This window comes from Scyliorhinus torazame, chromosome 1 (genome assembly GCF_047496885.1).
Source record: "Scyliorhinus torazame isolate Kashiwa2021f chromosome 1, sScyTor2.1, whole genome shotgun sequence".
NCBI lineage: Eukaryota > Metazoa > Chordata > Chondrichthyes > Carcharhiniformes > Scyliorhinidae > Scyliorhinus > Scyliorhinus torazame.
Genome location: NC_092707.1, coordinates 340,637,041 through 340,655,014, shown reverse-complemented (window position 1 = coordinate 340,655,014; position 17,974 = coordinate 340,637,041). Strand labels below are relative to the sequence as shown.

The 17,974-nt window shown below is 49.0% G+C and overlaps 1 long non-coding RNA gene across 1 annotated transcript in view; it reads left to right on the top strand.

The window, feature by feature from the left end:
* Positions 1-943: 943 nt before the first annotated feature.
* The window catches only part of LOC140398176 (uncharacterized), a 35,543-nt gene continuing 18,512 nt past the window's right edge, over positions 944-17,974 (top strand). Inside the window, exons 1-2 of the long non-coding RNA XR_011937461.1 lie at positions 944-1,123; positions 4,163-4,279. This is a non-coding gene — a long non-coding RNA (uncharacterized lncRNA). The remainder of the gene's footprint in view (positions 1,124-4,162; positions 4,280-17,974) is intronic.

The following is a 17,974-nucleotide window of genomic DNA, read 5'->3' as shown; positions in this document are numbered from 1 at the left end:
GACAGATTTGAATTATTGTCGTGGGTTCAGGTGAGCACTGGGCCATTGGCACCCCCAGCTCCCCTCACTGCCCTCCCCAGTGATCACCGATCTCTTTCAGGGCCCACATTGTTGTTGACTGGGTGGCTTGCCATTGCACCAGCTCCAGCAAGTTGCATCACTGAACTCACTGGGTTCTACCAAAATGAAACCAAGACTTTTGGTTCTTTGCTCCCAGCACGGGCAGCCAGCTGAATTTTATATCTACCCCCATGAGACTGGCTTTTAAAAAGAGTTTCTTTGAGAATTTCTGTGACTTTACAAAATCCCGCAATTGTGTAAAATTAGTCTCTCACATTGCTAACAGATGGGAATGTGATGAAAATCGTAGCCTGATCACAAGTCATCAGTCATTTGTTTCACACACTTATAGATGAGACTGGAGAATCCACCCCCACCCAATGTAACTGCCCAGTTGTGTCCAAAATTGTAATCCTGCACTTGTCATACTGCAGAGAGCTGGAGAGGTTGAGTCACTAAGTATGTTCAGGGCTGAGACAGATAGATTGTTAATCAGTAAGGGAGTCAAGGGTTATGGGGATAAGGCTGGAAAGTGGAATTGAGGATTGACCTACATTGCTAATGTCCCCAATGCCAGGCTGAAATGGCCCCAAAGCATAAAAGGCAAGGACAGTTTTGAATTTGATGGCCTCTTCAGTGATATTGCCATATAACAACTTAACTGTGGGTCTGGTTGGAACATGGTGCATACCTCAGTTATAGAATCTCTTGCACTTCACAAACTCTGCTTGCATTGATCCACTGACAAATGTAAGGGTCTGTGTCCTCACCTGCAGATTCTGTTGTGGGGATGCAAGTGAAAGAATAGAAATTATCTCTGGTGCAACCCGTTTTATCCAGCGAAACACAATTGCTTCTGCTTTTCTTCCTCAAAGAAGTGCTGACAGAGGAGAACCATCATCGCAGACTGCTCTCCTGGAGCAGTTGGCAAATGAAGGTATCAATTTCCCAAAGTTTCTTCCAAACCTGAGTGACAACAGGGAAATGAAAAGCAAGAAAATGATTGAGAAATACCTAATGGTTTGGCACTCTTTGAACATTTTTCCATGCTCAGTTTAGTGAGGTGAGTAATGGAAACTGTACTAAAAAGGCAAATGTTGGATATGTTGTATTTTGGAACTATTCAGAAATGATACAAGTTTCTTTGGGTGGAATTTTAAGGTGGCGAGTGATTGGCGTTCGCCATTCCAATAGTCGATGCCAAACGTGCAGCCGGCAACTCCCGAACTCCTACCGCCGTTAAATACTCATTTGAACATTGATTGGATGTAGGCGGGGATTCCAGCCACCTTTGGCAGGAAGTCCTACCGTGAGAGCTGTCGGCCAATACGATTGGCCGACAGCTCATCAATCCCACCAATCACAATGCTGCAGTGGTCAAAGGCGGTACTGCAGCACTCTGCCTGGGACGAGCTCTGAGGGACTTTCAAAAAGCTCGGGAGGTGTTTCTTGGGGGGAAGGGAGCAACTGCGGTGTCGGAGGATGGTGGTGAGGGGGTACCAGAGCTTCAAGATCCCAGGGGGAGGGAATTATGAGGAGACCCTCAGAGTGAGACCCCCCCCCAGAAATGGGCAAAAATGTAAATGACTTTCCCACCCTACCCACACCCACTTCCCCGCACCGTGTTTCACGGCAGCGGGATGTGGCCTGCCTTTGACCAATGGCATGATCTTCTGGTCCTGCCAATGTCAATGGGATTTCCCATTTAATCCACCCCACGCTGCGAGAAACCCGTGGTAGGGGTGCACCGCTGATGGCACCAGACAGAACCTGCTGGCATGCACATTTTGAAGATCTCGCTCAACCGATTGGAAAATCAACCTGATCTGCCCTTCTATTTTCACTGGGTTACTGCCTCTTTTAAAGTTGCAGATAAAGTATTTTCACAAAGCCAATCAATATTTGCACATGATCGTCACAGAAAAAATCTGCGCTTATGTTCTTAATTTATTCAAGAATTGCAGGGAAAGGAAGCTTAAGGATGTGTTTCTGTTAGGTAGGGGGCACGGTAATATTGCTGTTCATTCCCTTTCAGGGTTTTAATAATGTAGCCTTCTACTAAATGTTGCCATTCTTATTGTTTCCACTCACCTGTAACTCACTCAATGTTAATAGAAAATGTAAAAGACAACTAATTCTTCCAAGCTTAATTTTTAAAATTAATAGCACATAATTAATAAACTTTAAGATGCAGCTAAAATCCTTTGTCTTATGGAGCGTTTGATAATTGAGTCACTTTAATAAATGGCAGAAACTATGCGTGGATGTGAATAATTAATAAAAATAATTGCTGCTATAACAGAGAAACACTGTTTAGCCGTTTAATCATTAATCCGTTTGATAAAGAAAATTCACCATTTGACCTCGCGTCTCGTGTGTGGCAGAGGCTCATTTCCCATCTGGTCTCAGACTGTAAATATCTTGGCATCCTGCAGTAATTTCACAGAGACTGGAAGCTGAAGAAATGCACTGCCCACAGAATGCCTTTACACCAGCACCTCTGGCAGTGTCGGCCATAGATCACTCAATGGTGGCAGCGCCTGCTCGGCAACAATCCTGTAGCAAATATTTGAAAGGATGTGTGAACTTCCCAAACTCCTGCTCATTGGGACACAACCATCAAAGAGGGCAAAGATTGCTGAACCCGAGCAAGAATGGAATCTGTATACATTTAAATAGAACATGCATTTCATCCATGGGAACACATACTTTACCTAGTAGCATCATTCTTAAGTGGCACAAGTTGAATGTTGTTATTCCCAAAAGAACTATAAATGGGAAGGGGAGTTCATAGCTCTTGTGTTCTGATATAGAAAATAAATGAATGGAATTTGGGGAAAAGATAAATGGAAATATTTCTCAAACTAGTTGGAAATTTTATTTTTGTCGTCAATCTTTTTCTCTCTGTAAGATTTTCTGTCAATATTTTTATCATCCTGAGGTAAAATTGTATTCATAAAGCATCTTGGGCCTCACGGTGGCACAGTGGTTAACACTCCTGCCTTACAACGCCAGGAACCCAGGTTCAATTGTGGCCTTCAGTCACTGTCTGTGTGGAATTTGCACATTCTCCCTGTGTCTGCGTGTATTTACCCCAGGTGCTCTGGTTTCCTCCTACAGTCCAAAGATGTGCAGATTAGGTGGATTAGCCATGTTAAAATTGACCTTAAGTGTCCAGGGATGTACAGGGTAGGTGTGGTTTTGGGGACAGGGGAGTGGGCCTAGGTAGGGTGCTCCTTCAAAGGGTTAGTGTAAACTTGATGGGCCAAATGGTCTCCTTCTGCACTGTAGGGATTTTATGATTCTTCTATGATCTACATGGCTGCTTTCAATGCTCTTCTCTGTGTACCTACTCTTAATCTTAATTTTCCCTCTGTCTGAGATCCATTCCACAACCAAAGCCCATATTAATGAGAGGAGATTCAAATTTAGTTCCCCCATTAGAGAGCCCTTGCATAGGAGAATCTTTAGCTCTGGTGAAAGTAGACCCTAAGATCAAACAACACTTACAACAATTTGTGGAACTAAAATTCATCACTGTTGGTACTTCAGTTGCTTCTTAACATTCTGCCTTATAAGCTGGGTTAGCGAATGTTATACTTAAGAATGTTAATGCTGGGGAATGGAACATTTTCCCACTTCTTGCATTTGTCAGCATCAAACCTTCTGAAATTAAACAGGATGGTTAAATATATAGCTCCCATTGCACTGTCCCAATAGTGTACTGCAACTTCTACATTACAAATGCATTCCCTAATGATTGATATATTTTTACAATTCCCACACCAGCTGAGTAAGAATGCCAGTTCAGTGCAAATATAGATGCATTTGTTCAATGGGCCAATGCCCACTCAGGACTGAGTTCACATAATCCAATCTCACTTGCAGCTGTTGCACAGAAGTCTTCCCTTCCGGTGGCACTGTGGTTAGCACTGCTGCATCACAGCACCAGTGACCCGGGTTCAATTCCAGCCTTGGGTCACTGTGTGGAGTTTTCACGCTCTCCCCGTGTCTTCGTGGGTTTCCTCCAGGTGCTCCAGTTTCCTCCCAACTCCGATGTGCAGGTTAGTTCACATAACTGATTAGCTTACTTACCTTGCAGGTCAGCTGTTTAGTTCGGGAGTGAGAGCTGGGACCTTAGAATCAGCGCGGGAATTTGAAAAAGCGCGGGAGCTGCGAGGCAGAGGGGACCGTTCAAAAGGTCGCTGCCTGGGGTGAGGTAAGTACTGATTAACTTACTTACCTTGCAGGTCAGCTGTTTAGTTCGGGAGTGAGAGCTGGGACCTTAGAATCAGCGCGTGAATTTGAAAAAGCGCGGGAGCTGCGAGGCAGAGGGGACCGTTTAAAAGGTCGCTGCCTGGGGTGAGGTAAGTACTGATTAACTTACTTACCTTGCAGGTCAGCTGTTTAGTTCGGGAGTGAGAGCTGGGACCTTAAAATCAGCGCGGGAATTTGAAAAAGCGCGGGAGCTGCGAGGCAGAGGGGACCGTTTAAAAGGTCGCTGCCTGGGGTGAGGTAAGTACAGATTAATTTACTTACCTTGCAGGTCAGCTGTTTAGTTCGGGAGTGAGAGCCGGGACTTTAGAATCAGCGCGGGAATTTGAAAAAGCGCGGGAGCTGCGAGGCAGAGGGGACCGTTTAAAAGGTCGCTGCCTGGGGTGAGGTAAGTACTGATTAACAACTTACTTACCTTGCAGGCCAAGTCGATTTCAGCAGGAGCGGAGCAGGCTAGTCCATTTCAGCGGGGGCAGTGCGGAAGTGATTTCTGGGAGGTAAGTCTCTCCTTTAAATTTTTTTTTTTAAATTTTAGTGTTTAAGGTGGGAACAGGAAGTCGACCCGCGGACTTCTGGGAAGACCCTCACCAATAAATTCTGGTGGAGAGGAAACCCGAGACACTACACGTGTAGTGTCTCCCACCCGCCCTCCTCCTCTAACCTAATAATAAAACCCATTGGTGTGAGGTAAGTACCATATTTTATTATTGTTATTAATATTTTTTTTTATATAAAAAATTTAATTTAGTTGTTAGCCAGATCTTGGTAGAAAGTTAGAGGGATGGCAGGGAAGGGAGTGCAATGTTCCTCCTGCAGGATGTTTGAGGTGAGGGATGCCGTTAGTGTCCCTGCTGATTATACCTGCAGGAAGTGCTGCCATCTCCAGCTCCTCCAAGACCGAGTTAGGGAACTGGAGCTGGAGTTGGAAGAACTTCGGATCATTCGGGAGGCAGAGGGGGTCATAGATAGCAGCTTCAGGGAATTAGTTACACCAAAGATTGGAGATAGATGGGTAACTGTAAGAGGGACTGGGAAAAAACAGTCAGTGCAGGGATCCCCTGTGGTCGTTCCCCTGAGAAACAAGTATACCGCTTTGGATACTTGTGGGGGGAACGACTTACCAGGGGTAAGCCATGGGGTACGGGCCTCTGGCACGGAGTCTGTCCCTGTTGCTCAGAAGGGAAGGGGGGAGAGGAGCAGAGCATTAGTAATTGGGGACTCGATAGTCAGGGGCACAGATAGGAGATTTTGTGGGAGCGTGAGAGACTCACGTTTGGTATGTTGCCTCCCAGGTGCAAGGGTACGTGATGTCTCGGATTGTGTTTTCCGGGTCCTTAAGGGGGAGGGGGAGCAGCCCCAAGTTGTGGTCCACATTGGCACTAATGACATAGGTAGGAAAGGGGATAAGGATGTCAGGCAGGCTTTCAGGGAGCTAGGATGGAAGCTCAGAACTAGAACAAACAGAGTTGTTATCTCTGGGTTGTTGCCCGTGCCACGTGATAGTGAGATGAGGAATAGGGAGAGAGAGCAATTAAACAAGTGGCTACAGGGATGGTGCAGGCGGGAGGGATTCAGATTTCTGGATAACTGGGGCTCTTTCTGGGGAAGGTGGGACCTCTACAGACAGAATGGTCTACATCTGAACCTGCGGGGCACAAATATCCTGGGGGGGAGATTTGTTAGTGCTCTTTGAGGGGGTTTAAACTAATGCAGCAGGGGCATGGGAACCTGGATTGTAGTTTTAGGGTAAGGGAGAATGAGAGTATAGAGGTCAGGAGCTCAGATTTGACGTCGCAGGAGGGGGCCAGTGTTCAGGTAGGTGGTTTGAAGTGTGTCTACTTCAATGCCAGGAGTATACGAAATAAGGTAGGGGAACTGGCAGCATGGGTTGGTACCTGGGACTTCGATGTTGTGGCCATTTCGGAGACATGGATAGAGCAGGGACAGGAATGGATGTTGCAGGTTCCGGGGTTTAGGTGTTTTAGTAAGCTCAGAGAAGGAGGCAAAAGAGGGGGAGGTGTGGCGCTGCTAGTCAAGAGCAGTATTACGGTGGCGGAGAGGATGCTAGATGGGGACTCATCTTCCGAGGTAGTATGGGCTGAGGTTAGAAACATGAAAGGAGAGGTCACACTGTTGGGAGTCTTCTATAGGCCTCCAAATAGTTCTAGGGATGTAGAGGAAAGGATGGCGAGGATGATCCTGGATAAGAGCGAAAGTAACAGGGTAGTTATTATGGGAGACTTTAACTTTCCAAATATTGACTGGAAAAGATATAGTTCGAGTACATTAGATGGGTCGTTTTTTTGTACAGTGTGTGCAGGAGGGTTTCCTGACACAGTTTGTTGACAGGCCAACAAGAGGCGAGGCCACATTGGATTTGGTTTTGGGTAATGAACCAGGCCAGGTGTTGGATTTGGAGGTAGGTGAGCACTTTGGGGACAGTGACCACAATTCGGTGACGTTTACGTTAAGGATGGAAAGGGATAAGTATACACCACAGGGCAAGAGTTATAGCTGGGGGAAGGGAAATTATGATGCCATTAGACGTGACTTGGGGGGGTAAGGTGGAGAAGTAGGCTGCAAGTGTTGGACACACTGGATAAGTGGAGCTTGTTCAAGTCTCAGCTACTGCGTGTTCTTGATAAGTATGTACCGGTCAGGCAGGGAGGAAGGTGCCGAGCGAGGGAACCATGGTTTACCAAAGAAGTGGAATCTCTTGTTAAGAGGAAGAAGGAGGCCTATGTGAAGATGAGGTGTGAAGTTTCAGTTGGGGCGATGGATAGTTACAAGGTAGCGAGGAAGGATCTTAAGAGAGAGCTAAGACGAGCAAGGAGGGGACATGAGAAGTATTTGGTAGGAAGGATCAAGGAAAACCCAAAAGCTTTCTATAGGTATGTCAGGAATAAGCGAATGACTAGGGAAAGAGTAGGACCAGTCAAGGACAGGGATGGGAAGTTGTGTGTAGAGTCTGAAGAGATAGGCGAGATACTAAATGAATATTTTTCGTCAGTATTCACTCAGGAAAAAGATAATGTTGTGGAGGAGAATGCTGAGCTCCAGGTAAATAGATTAGATGGCATTGAGGTACGTAGGGAAGAGGTGTTGGCAATTCTGGACAGGCTGAAAATAGATAAGTCCCCGGGACCTGATGGGATTTATCCTAGGATTCTCTGGGAGGCCAGGGAAGAGATTGCTGGACCATTGGCTTTGATTTTTATGTCATCATTGGCTACAGGAATAGTGCCAGAAGACTGGAGGATAGCAAATGTGGTCCCTTTGTTCAAAAAGGGGAGCAGAGACAACCCCGGCAACTATAGACCGGTGAGCCTCACGTCTGTAGTGGGTAAAGTCTTGGAGGGGATTATAAGAGACAAGATTTATAATCATCTAGATAGGAATAATATGATCAGGGATAGTCAGCATGGCTTTGTGAAGGGTAGGTCATGCCTCACAAACCTTATCGAGTTCTTTGAGAAGGTGACTGAACAGGTAGACGAGGGTAGAGCAGTTGATGTGGTGTATATGGATTTCAGCAAAGCGTTTGATAAGGTTCCCCACGGTAGGCTATTGCAGAAAATACGGAGGCTGGGGATTGAGGGTGATTTAGAGATATAGATCAGAAATTGGCTAGCTGAAAGAAGACAGAGGGTGGTGGTTGATGGGAAATGTTCAGAATGGAGTTCAGTCACAAGTGGAGTACCACAAGGATCTGTTCTGGGGCCGTTGCTGTTTGTCATTTTTATCAATGACCTAGAGGAAGGCGCAGAAGGGTGGGTGAGTAAATTTGCAGACGATACTAAAGTCGGTGGTGTTGTCGATAGTGTGGAAGGAAGTAGCAGGTTACAGAGGGATATAGATAAGCTGCAGAGCTGGGCTGAGAGGTGGCAAATGGAGTTTAATGTAGAGAAGTGTGAGGTGATTCACTTTGGAAGGAATAACAGGAATGTGGAATATTTGGCTAATGGAAAAGTTCTTGAAAGTGTGGATGAGCAGAGGGATCTAGGTGTCCATGTACATAGATCCCTGAAAGTTGCCACCCAGGTTGATAGGGTGGTGAAGAAGGCCTATGGAGTGTTGGCCTTTATTGGTAGAGGGATTGAGTTCCGGACTCAGGAGGTCATGTTGCAGCTGTACAGAACTCTGGTACGGCCGCATTTGGAGTATTGCGTACAGTTCTGGTCACCGCATTATAGGAAGGACGTATTTGGAGCGGGTGCAGAGGAGATTTACCAGGATGTTGCCTGGTATGGAGGGAAAATCTTATGAGGAAAGGCTGATGGACTCGAGGTTGTTTTCGTTGGAGAGAAGAAGGTTAAGAGGAGACTTAATAGAGGCATACAAAATGATTAGGGGGTTGGATAGGGTGGACAGTGAGAGCCTTCTCCCGCGGATGGAAATGGCTGGCACGAGGGGACATAACTTTAAACTGAGGGGTAATAGATATAGGACAGAGGTCAGAGGTAGGTTCTTTACGCAAAGAGTAGTGAGGCCGTGGAATACCCTACCTGCTACAGTAGTGAACGCGCCAACATTGAGGGCATTTAAAAGTTTATTGGATAAACATATGGATGATAATGTAGGTTAGATGGCTTTTGTTTCGGTGCAACATCGTGGGCCGAAGGGCCTGTACTGCGCTGTATTGTTCTATGTTCTATGTTCTATAAACTGAACATATGGAGAAACAATTAAGATTAGACTCACATCATTTGTATCTATTAATGCCTGAAAATTAAGTGTGCAGAGCACAATTTAAAATGCTTCAGATGACACAAAGCTTGGAAGTGTTGTGAACTGTGAGGAGGTTAGTGCACTTCAAGCTAATAATGAGGCTGATGAAATGGACGGACGAGTGGCAGATGAAATTTAATGCAGAGAAATGTGAAGCGATTCATTTGGGTAGGGAGAGACAGTGTAAAACAAAGGGTATAAGGGCTCAATGGTACAAGCGCAGCTTGATGGCACAATGGTTAGCACTGCTGCCTCACAGCCCAGAGACCTGGGTCTAATTCCGGCCTCAGGTGACTGTCTGTGCAGAGCCTGCATGTTCTCTCCATGTCTGCGTGGGTTTCCTCCAGGAGCTCCGGTTGCCTCCCACAGTCCAAAGATGTGCAGGTTAGATGGGTTGGCCATGCCAAATTGCCCCTTAGTGTCCAGGAATGTGCAGGTTACGTTAAGGGGTTACAGGGATAGGGTGGAGATGTGGGCTTGGGTGGAGTGCTCTTTCGGTGCAGACTCGATGGGCCGAACAGCCTTCTGATTAGTAAGTTTGCAGACGACACAAAGGTTGGCTGATTAGTAAGTTTGCAGACGACACAAAGGTTGGTGGAATTGCGGATAGCGATGAGGACTGTCTGAGGATACAGCAGGATTTAGATTGTCTGGAGACTTGGGCGGAGAGATGGCAGATGGAGTTTAACCTGGACAAATGTGAGGTAATGCATTTTGGAAGGGCTAATGCAGGTAGGGAATATACGGTGAATGGTAGAACCCTCAAGAGTATTGAAAGTCAAAGAGATCTAGGAGTACAGGTCCACAGATCACTGAAAGGGGCTACACAGGTGGAGAAGGTAGTCAAGAAGGCATACGGCATGCTTGCCTTCATTGGCCGGGGCATTGAGTATAAGAATTGGCAAGTCATGTTGCAGCTGTATAGAACCTTAGTTAGGCCACACTTGGAGTATAGTGTTCAATTCTGGTCGCCACACTACCAGAAGGATGTGGAGGCTTTAGAGAGGGTGCAGAAGAGATTTACCAGAATGTTGCCTGGTATGGAGGGCATAAGCTACGAGGAGCGATTGAATAAACTCGGTTTGTTCTCACTGGAACGAAGGAGGTTGAGGGGCGACCTGATAGAGGTATACAAAATTATGAGGGGCATAGACAGAGTGGATAGTCAGAGGCTTTTCCCCAGGGTAGAGGGGTCAATTACTAGGGGGCATAGGTTTAAGGTGAGAGGGGCAAAGTCTAGAGTAGATGTACGAGGCAAGTTTTTTACGCAGAGGGTAGTGGGTGCCTGGAACTCACTACCGGAGGAGGTAGTGGAGGCAGGGACGATAGGGACATTTAAGGGGCATCTTGACAAATATATGAATAGGATGGGAATAGAAGGATACGGACCCAGGAAGTGTAGAAGATTGTAGTTTAGTCGGGCAGTATGGTCGGCACGGGCTTGGAGGGCCGAAGGGCCTGTTCCTGTGCTGTACATTTCTTTGTTGTTCTTTGTTTGTTTCTGCACTGTAGGGATTCTAAAGGGGGGACAGGAACAGAAAGACCTGGGGATATATGTGCACAAATTGCTGGATGTAGCAGGACAGATTAATTAAGTTGTTGGAAGGACACAGGAGATTCTGAACTTTCTAAATACAGGCATAGAGCACAAAAGCAAGAACATTTTGATGAACCTTCATAAAATATTGGTTCAGCCTCAGATGGAGCATTGTGTCTAATTCTGGGCATTATACTTTAAGATGGATATGAAGGCTTAAGAGAGGATGCCGAAAAGATTTATGAGAGTGGTTCTAGGGGTGAGGAACTTCAGTTATATGGGTAGACTGAAGGAGCAAGGGCTTTTCCATAAGAGAATTTCAAAATCATGAAGGGTCTGGTCAGTGTGGACAGGGATAAACTTTTCCCATTGGTAGAAGTGTTAGGAGCCAGAGGACACTAATTTAAAGTGACTGGTAAAACACAGTGAGTAGATAGATTCTGGTATGCACCGCCTGAGACGGTGATGGAGGCAGTTTCAATATGGAAATTGGGTAAATGCCGGAAGAGAGGAAATGCTGGGCTCTGGGGAAAGGGAAAGAGACTGGGACTAGCTTAATTGCTGCGGTAAAAAACTAGCTCAGGATCACAGGCCCAATAGACTTCTACTGAGTTATAAACATTTTATGGCCAGAATCTTTGGCCCTTTTGCAGATGGACTAGGAGGCGAGAGGTGGGCAGCATATCTAGTTGATGCAGAGGTGGATCTGGATAAAAAGTGCTTAAGGAACTAGTGTCGATTGACTGGTACTTTATAGGCTGTTTTCAATTTTACTCAAAGCTCATGGGGGCTATTGGATGTAGGTACATCCTGGGTAAGTGTACCCAGCAGATATATCAGAGCAGCAACAATGTGGCAGGTTGGGTAGGTGCTTTATTCGGCAGCAATCAGGAGAGGCAATTTGTGTTCAAAGGAAGGTTATACTGCATGGCCAGAACATATTGTTACAAGGAGAGGGGGGTTTAGGTGCCAGGACTTTGGAGTGCCACCTTGCTGCTGGCACATGGTGTATTGAAAGGGGGATGAAAAGATGGGATGGTTGGAGGAAGCATCTGGGTGACTAGCTCTAGACACCCGGTGTGGCCACCTGCCATGGGTACATCCACTCAGGAGGCAGGGCCTCCAGTGAGGAGGGACACTCTGGAGGGAGGGAGCTGCAGCCACTGGCACCTGGACACCTTATGACTGGCCACCTGCAGGGGCAGCCTCAGGATGGGAAAGTGGCAGAAGGGGACTGTGAGCAGATGCCAGTGTGGAGAAGATGGTATCCAGTAGCAAGGGTATACAGAGAGGATGAGCATACTTCAGATGTTGGAGTCACAAATCTTTGTGCCTTAATGATGGACAACCTGAACTCCACTGGTAGTTATCTGATACATGTGGCAGTGAAGATCACCATGGCCCTTAATTTCTACATCTCCGGTTCATTCCAGAGGCCCACAGGAGTCATGGATTTAGCAGGTTTGTGTTCATTATCCTGGAAGTAACTACAACACTATCATCTCAGTCCTGGGATATCACTGCAGGAGTTGATCAGGCTACAATCCTAGACCCAACCATCCTCATCAATGACATTCCCTCTATCATAAGGTCAAAAGTGGGGATGTTTGTTGATAATTGCTGCACTTACTACATGGTCAGAATATATTGTTACAAGGAGAGGGAGTTTAGGTGCCACAATGTTCAGCACCATTTGTGACACCTCAGATACCAAAGCAGACTGTGCCCATTTGCAGCAAGACCTGGACAACATTCAGGTGTACACTGATAAATGGCAAATAACATTCATGTCATACAAGTGCCAGGCAATGACCATCACCGACAAGAGAGAACCTCTTCTTGACATTCGGTGACATGACCATTGCTGAATCCCCTACTATCAACACCCGGTGAGTTACGCTTGACCAGAAACTGAACTGGACCAGTCAGATAAATACTGTGGTTTAAAAGAGCGAGTCAGAGACTGGAAATTCTGTGGTGAGTAACTCATCCCCTGACTCCCCAAAGTCTGTCCACCATCTACATGGCCTGTGATTAAATCATCTCCATTTCCCTGCTTGAGTTCAATTCCAATGACACTCAAGAAGGTTTACACCATCCAAGACAATGCAGCCCGCTTGATTGGTTTGGAAAACCACTGTTGCATCTGTATTAGGTGATGTAAGGTAGGACCTGTACTACAGGTTCGCCGGTAGTCCCTGCCTGCTGGGTCCGGCCAGTAGGCGGAGTATAAATATGCGTGTCCTCCATTCAGCAGCCATTTCGCCAGCTGCTGTGGGAGGCCACACATCTTAGAGCAATAAAGCCTCAGTTGTATCCAACTCTAGTCTTTGTTCAATTGAAAGTGCCTCAATTTATTGCTCTAAGATTTTCTAAAAGATGGACCTCCGTATAAAACCGGATCGCCTGCAGCTAGATCCGCAATCAAGCGACGCCAAAAAGGACTTTAATCACTGACTAGCTTGCTTCGAGGCTTATATCAACTCAGCGACCATCCCTGTTCCGGAGGCTCAGAAGATACAGATCCTGTACTCAAAGTTGAGCTCCAACGTGTTTCCGCTGGTCCAGGACGCTTCGAACTACGCTGACGCCATGGCGCTTCTCAAAGAAAACTACGCACAGAAAACAAACACGCTCTTCGCCAGGCACGTACTCGCCACTCGTTCTCAACTCCCTGGTGAGTCCAGAGAAGACTCCTGGCGGGCTCTAATCCCACTCGTCCGGGACTGTGACTGTCAGGCGGTTACGGCCACCGAACATTCCAACCTTCTTATGCGGGACGCGTTCGTAACGGGGATTGGGTCGGACCTCATACGCCAAAGGCTGTTAGAAGGGGCCACGCTCGACCTAGCTGAAACAAAGAAGCTAGCTCTCTCCATGAAGGTTGCCTCACGCAACATTCAGGCCTACCCCACCAGCCGTGCGGCCCACCCCTCCTACCCTCCGTGGACCCTACAGATGGCCGCCCCAGCGGGGGCCTTACCCAGCCAGTACACCTGCACCACACACCAGCCCGCGCACCCCAGGGGTCCCCGATGTTACTTCTGTGGCCATCAGAAACTCCCCCGCCAACGCTGCCCGGCCCGCGCTGCCCTTTGTAAGGCTTGCGGCAAAAAGGGGCACTTTGCCGTGGTGTGCCAGGCCTGCGCAGTCACCGCTATTGCCCCCACCCCCCTAGCCACATACAATGGGCACCACCATCTTCATCTCCCCGGATCACGCGCGGTCAGTGGGCACCGCCATCTTCACCTCCCGGGGCCACACGCGGCCAGTGGGCGCTGCCATCTTCACCTCCCGGGGCCATGCGAGGTCAGTGGGCGTCGCCATCTTCTCCCCCTCAGTCCACGCGCAGCCCATGGGCACCGCCATCTTGTCCAACCCCCGCAACGTGCGGCCCATGGGCGCCGCCATTTTGTCCCCCGCAGGATCTTCAGGTGCCGCCATCTTGTCTCCCCACGGGACATGGACACCGACAGCATTCTAGGACCTGGGCGCCCCAGGCTCCCCATCATCCGATGTCAGCGACGACCGACCACGACTCGCCTCAGTGACGATCGACCAGTCTCGTCTGCACAACCTGGCCACGACATCGACCAGTGTGAAAATCAACGGCCACGTGACCGCTTGCCTGCTGGACTCCGGGAGCACCGAAAGCTTCATACACCCGATACGGAAAGGCGCTACTCCCTCGTGGTACACCCCGCCAACCAAGGACTTTCCCTGACCTCCAGATCCCATTCCGTTGCGATCCAAGGGTTCTGCACGGTCACATTCACGGTCCAGGGCATAGAATTCAGCGGCTTCCGCCTCTACGTCCTCCCTAGCCTGTGCGCTGCCCTACTACTCGGCCTGGACTTCCAGTGTAACCTCCAGAGCCTAACCCTCAAATTTGGCGGGCCCCTACCACCCCTCACTGTGTGCGGCCTCGCGACCCTAAAGGTCGATCCGCCTTCCCTCTTCCCCAATCTAACCTCGGATTGCAAACCCGTTGCCACCAGGAGCAGACGGTACAGCACCCAGGACAAGACCTTCATCAGGTCCGAGTCCAGCGGCTACTTCGGGAGGGCATTATTGAGGCCAGCAACAGCCCCTGGAGAGCTCAAGTGGTAGTCGTTAAAACTGGGGTGAAACACAGAATGGTCGTGGACTAAAACCAGACCACCAATCGGTACACGTAGCTCGACGCGTACCCCCTCCCACGCATATCTGATATAGTCAATCAGATTGCACCGTACCAGGTCTTCTCAACGGTAGACCTCAAATCCGCCTACCACCAGCTCCCCATTCGTAAATCGGACTGTCCATACATTGCTTTCGAGGCGGACGGTCGTCTCTATCACTTCCTCAGGGTTCCCTTCGGCGTCACTAACGGGGTCTCGGTCTTCCAAAGGGAGATGGACTGAATGGTTGACCGATACGGTTTGCGGGCCAACTTCCCGTACTTAGACAACGTCACCATCTTCGGCTATGACAGCAGGACCACGATGCCAACCTTGCCAAATTTCTCCACACCGCCACTCTCCTCAACCTCACTACAACGAGGGGAAGTGCATGTTTAGCATGACCCGCTTAGCCATACTCGGCTATGTGGTCCGGAACGGAGTTCTGGGGCCCGATCCCGATCGCATGCGCCCCCTCATGGAGCTTCCCCTCCCCCACTGCCCGAAGGCCCTCAAATGCTGCCTGGGGTTCTTCTCGTACTACGCCCAGTGTGTCCCAAACTACGCGGACAAGGCCGCCCACTCATTCAGTCCACCAATTTTCCCCTGACGGCCGAGGCACAGCAGGCCTTCGCCCGTATCAGAGTGGATATCGCAAGGCCAGGATGCACACAGTAGACGAGACACTGCCCTTTCAAGTAGAGAGCGATGCATCACACATTGCCTTAGCCACCACCCTCAATCAGGCAGGCAGACCCGTGGCATTCTTTTCCCGCACCCTTCATGCCTCAGAAATTCAGCACTCATCCGTCGAAAAAGAGACCTAAGCTATCGTTGAAGCTGTGTGGCATTGGAGGCATCACCTGGCCGGCAGGAGATTCACTCTCCTCACTGACCAACGGTCGGTAGCCTTCATGTTCAATAACACACAGCGGGGCAAGATCAAAAACGATAAAATCTTGCGGTGGAGGATCGAGCTCTCCACCTATAATTACGAGATTTTGTATCGCTCCGGCAAACTCAACGAGTCCCCTGACGCCCTATCCCGAGGTACATGTGCCAGCGCACAAGTAGACCGACTCCGGACCCTGCACGACAGCCTTTGTCACCCGGGCGTCACACGGTTATACCATTTCATAAAGGCCCGCAATCTGCCCTACTCTGTCGAGGAAGTACGGATAATCACCAGGGACTGCCAGGTCTGTGCGGAGTGCAAGCCGCATTTCTACCGGCCAGACCGTGCGCGCCTGGTAGAGGCCTCCCGCCCCCTTGAACGCCTCAGCGTGGATTTCAAAGGGCCCCTCCCTTCCACCGACTGCAACACGTATATTCTCAGTGTGGTCAATGAGTACTCCAGGTTCCCCTTCGCCATCCCATGCCCTGACATGACGTCTGCCACCGTCATCAAAGCCCTAAACACTATTATCACTCTGTTCGGTTTCCTCGCCGATATCCACAGTGACAGGGGATCCTCATTCATGAGCGATGAGCTGCGTCAGTTCCTGCTCAGCAGGGGTATCGCCTCCAGCAGGATGACCAGCTATAACCCCCGGGGAAACGGGCAAGTAGAGAGGGAGAACGGCACGATATGGAGGGCCGCCCAACTGGCCCTATGGTCCAGGAACCTCCCAGCCTCTCGCTAGCAGGAGGTCCTCCCTGATGCACTCCACTCAATTCAGTCACTGCTGTGCACCGCTACTAACAACACACCTCATGAACGTCTTTTTGCCTTCCCCAGGAAGTCCACATCTGGGGTGTCGCTCCCGACTTGGCTCGCAGCTCCAGGACCAGTCCTGCTCCGTAGGCACGTTCGCCTCCACAAGGCAGACCCGTTGGTGGAAAGGGTGCAATTGCTCCATGCAAACCACCAGTATGCCTACGTGGCGTACCCCGACGGCCGCCAAGATACTGTCTCCCTCGGGGACCTGGCACCAGCAGGTTCCACACACACACACCTCTCCGGCCCGGTTCCACCCTCCCCTCCCCTGGCGCTCCCAGCATTAACCCCACCAGGACCATCCGTCCTTCCCCTGCCCACGCCCGAGGATGAAGAGGATTTCGGCATGCTCCCGGAGTCATCGAACACCAGGCCAGCATCGACATCGCCGCCACCGTTACATAGCTCCCAGCGGAACATCAAGGCACCAGACCGGTTAAATCTCTAACTGCCACCGGACTTCAAAAGACATTTTTTTTCTGATCAAATACTGTAAATATAAATTCATTGTTGTATATAGTTCTCCACCACCCCTGCCGGACTCAATTTTAACAGGGGGTGAATGTGGTAAACCACAGTTGCACCTGTATTAGGTGATGTAAGGTAGGACCTGTACTACAGGTTCCTGCCTGCTGGCTCCGCCCAGTAGACAGAGTATAAATATGCGTGCCCTCCATTCAGCAGCCATTTTGCCAGCTGCTGTGGGAGTCCACACATCTTAGAGCAATAAAGCCTCAGTTGTATCCAACTCTAGTCTTTGTTCAATTGATCGTGCCTCAATTGGCACCCCATCCACCACCTTCAATGGTCACTCCTCTACCACCAATGCACAGGGACAGCAGTGTGTACCATCTACAAGATGCATTGCAGCAACTCACCAAGGCTCATTCACCAGCACCTCCCAAGCTTGTGACCTCTGCCAGCTGGAAGGACAAGGGCAGCAGATGCATAGGGACACTAACACCTGCGGGTTCCCTTCCAAGTCACACATCATCCTAACTTTGAACTATATTGACATTCCTTCACCGCCGTTAGGTCACAATTCTGGAACTCCCTTCCTAACAACACTAAATATACCACATGGACTGCAGTGGTTCAAGAAGGCAGCTGACCACCACCTTTCCAAAGGCAATTAGGGATGGGAAATAAATGTTTTCCTCTCCAGCGATTACCTGTGAAAGAATCAAACAAACATTTGCATACTGTTATAACCTGTCTGCTTACCACTGGCTGGGGACTAATGGCAATCGCACAACCCTGAGCTTCCCCAATGAGGGGGGCGGAGAAATCATTAGCAGAGTCCCTGCATAAATAGAGCTGGCCAGTATGGAACCAGCTAGAGAGGAATGAGCAGCAAGAGAGTACTGCTGAGGCTGCAACTGGCGACGAGGGTTAAAGTGCATAGCTGTCTACGCTGCTAAAGCCACCTCCCTGGATTTTTGTTGGATACAGGTTGAAAGGTTTTTTTTCTGTTACACCATGCCTCTTTATGGATGT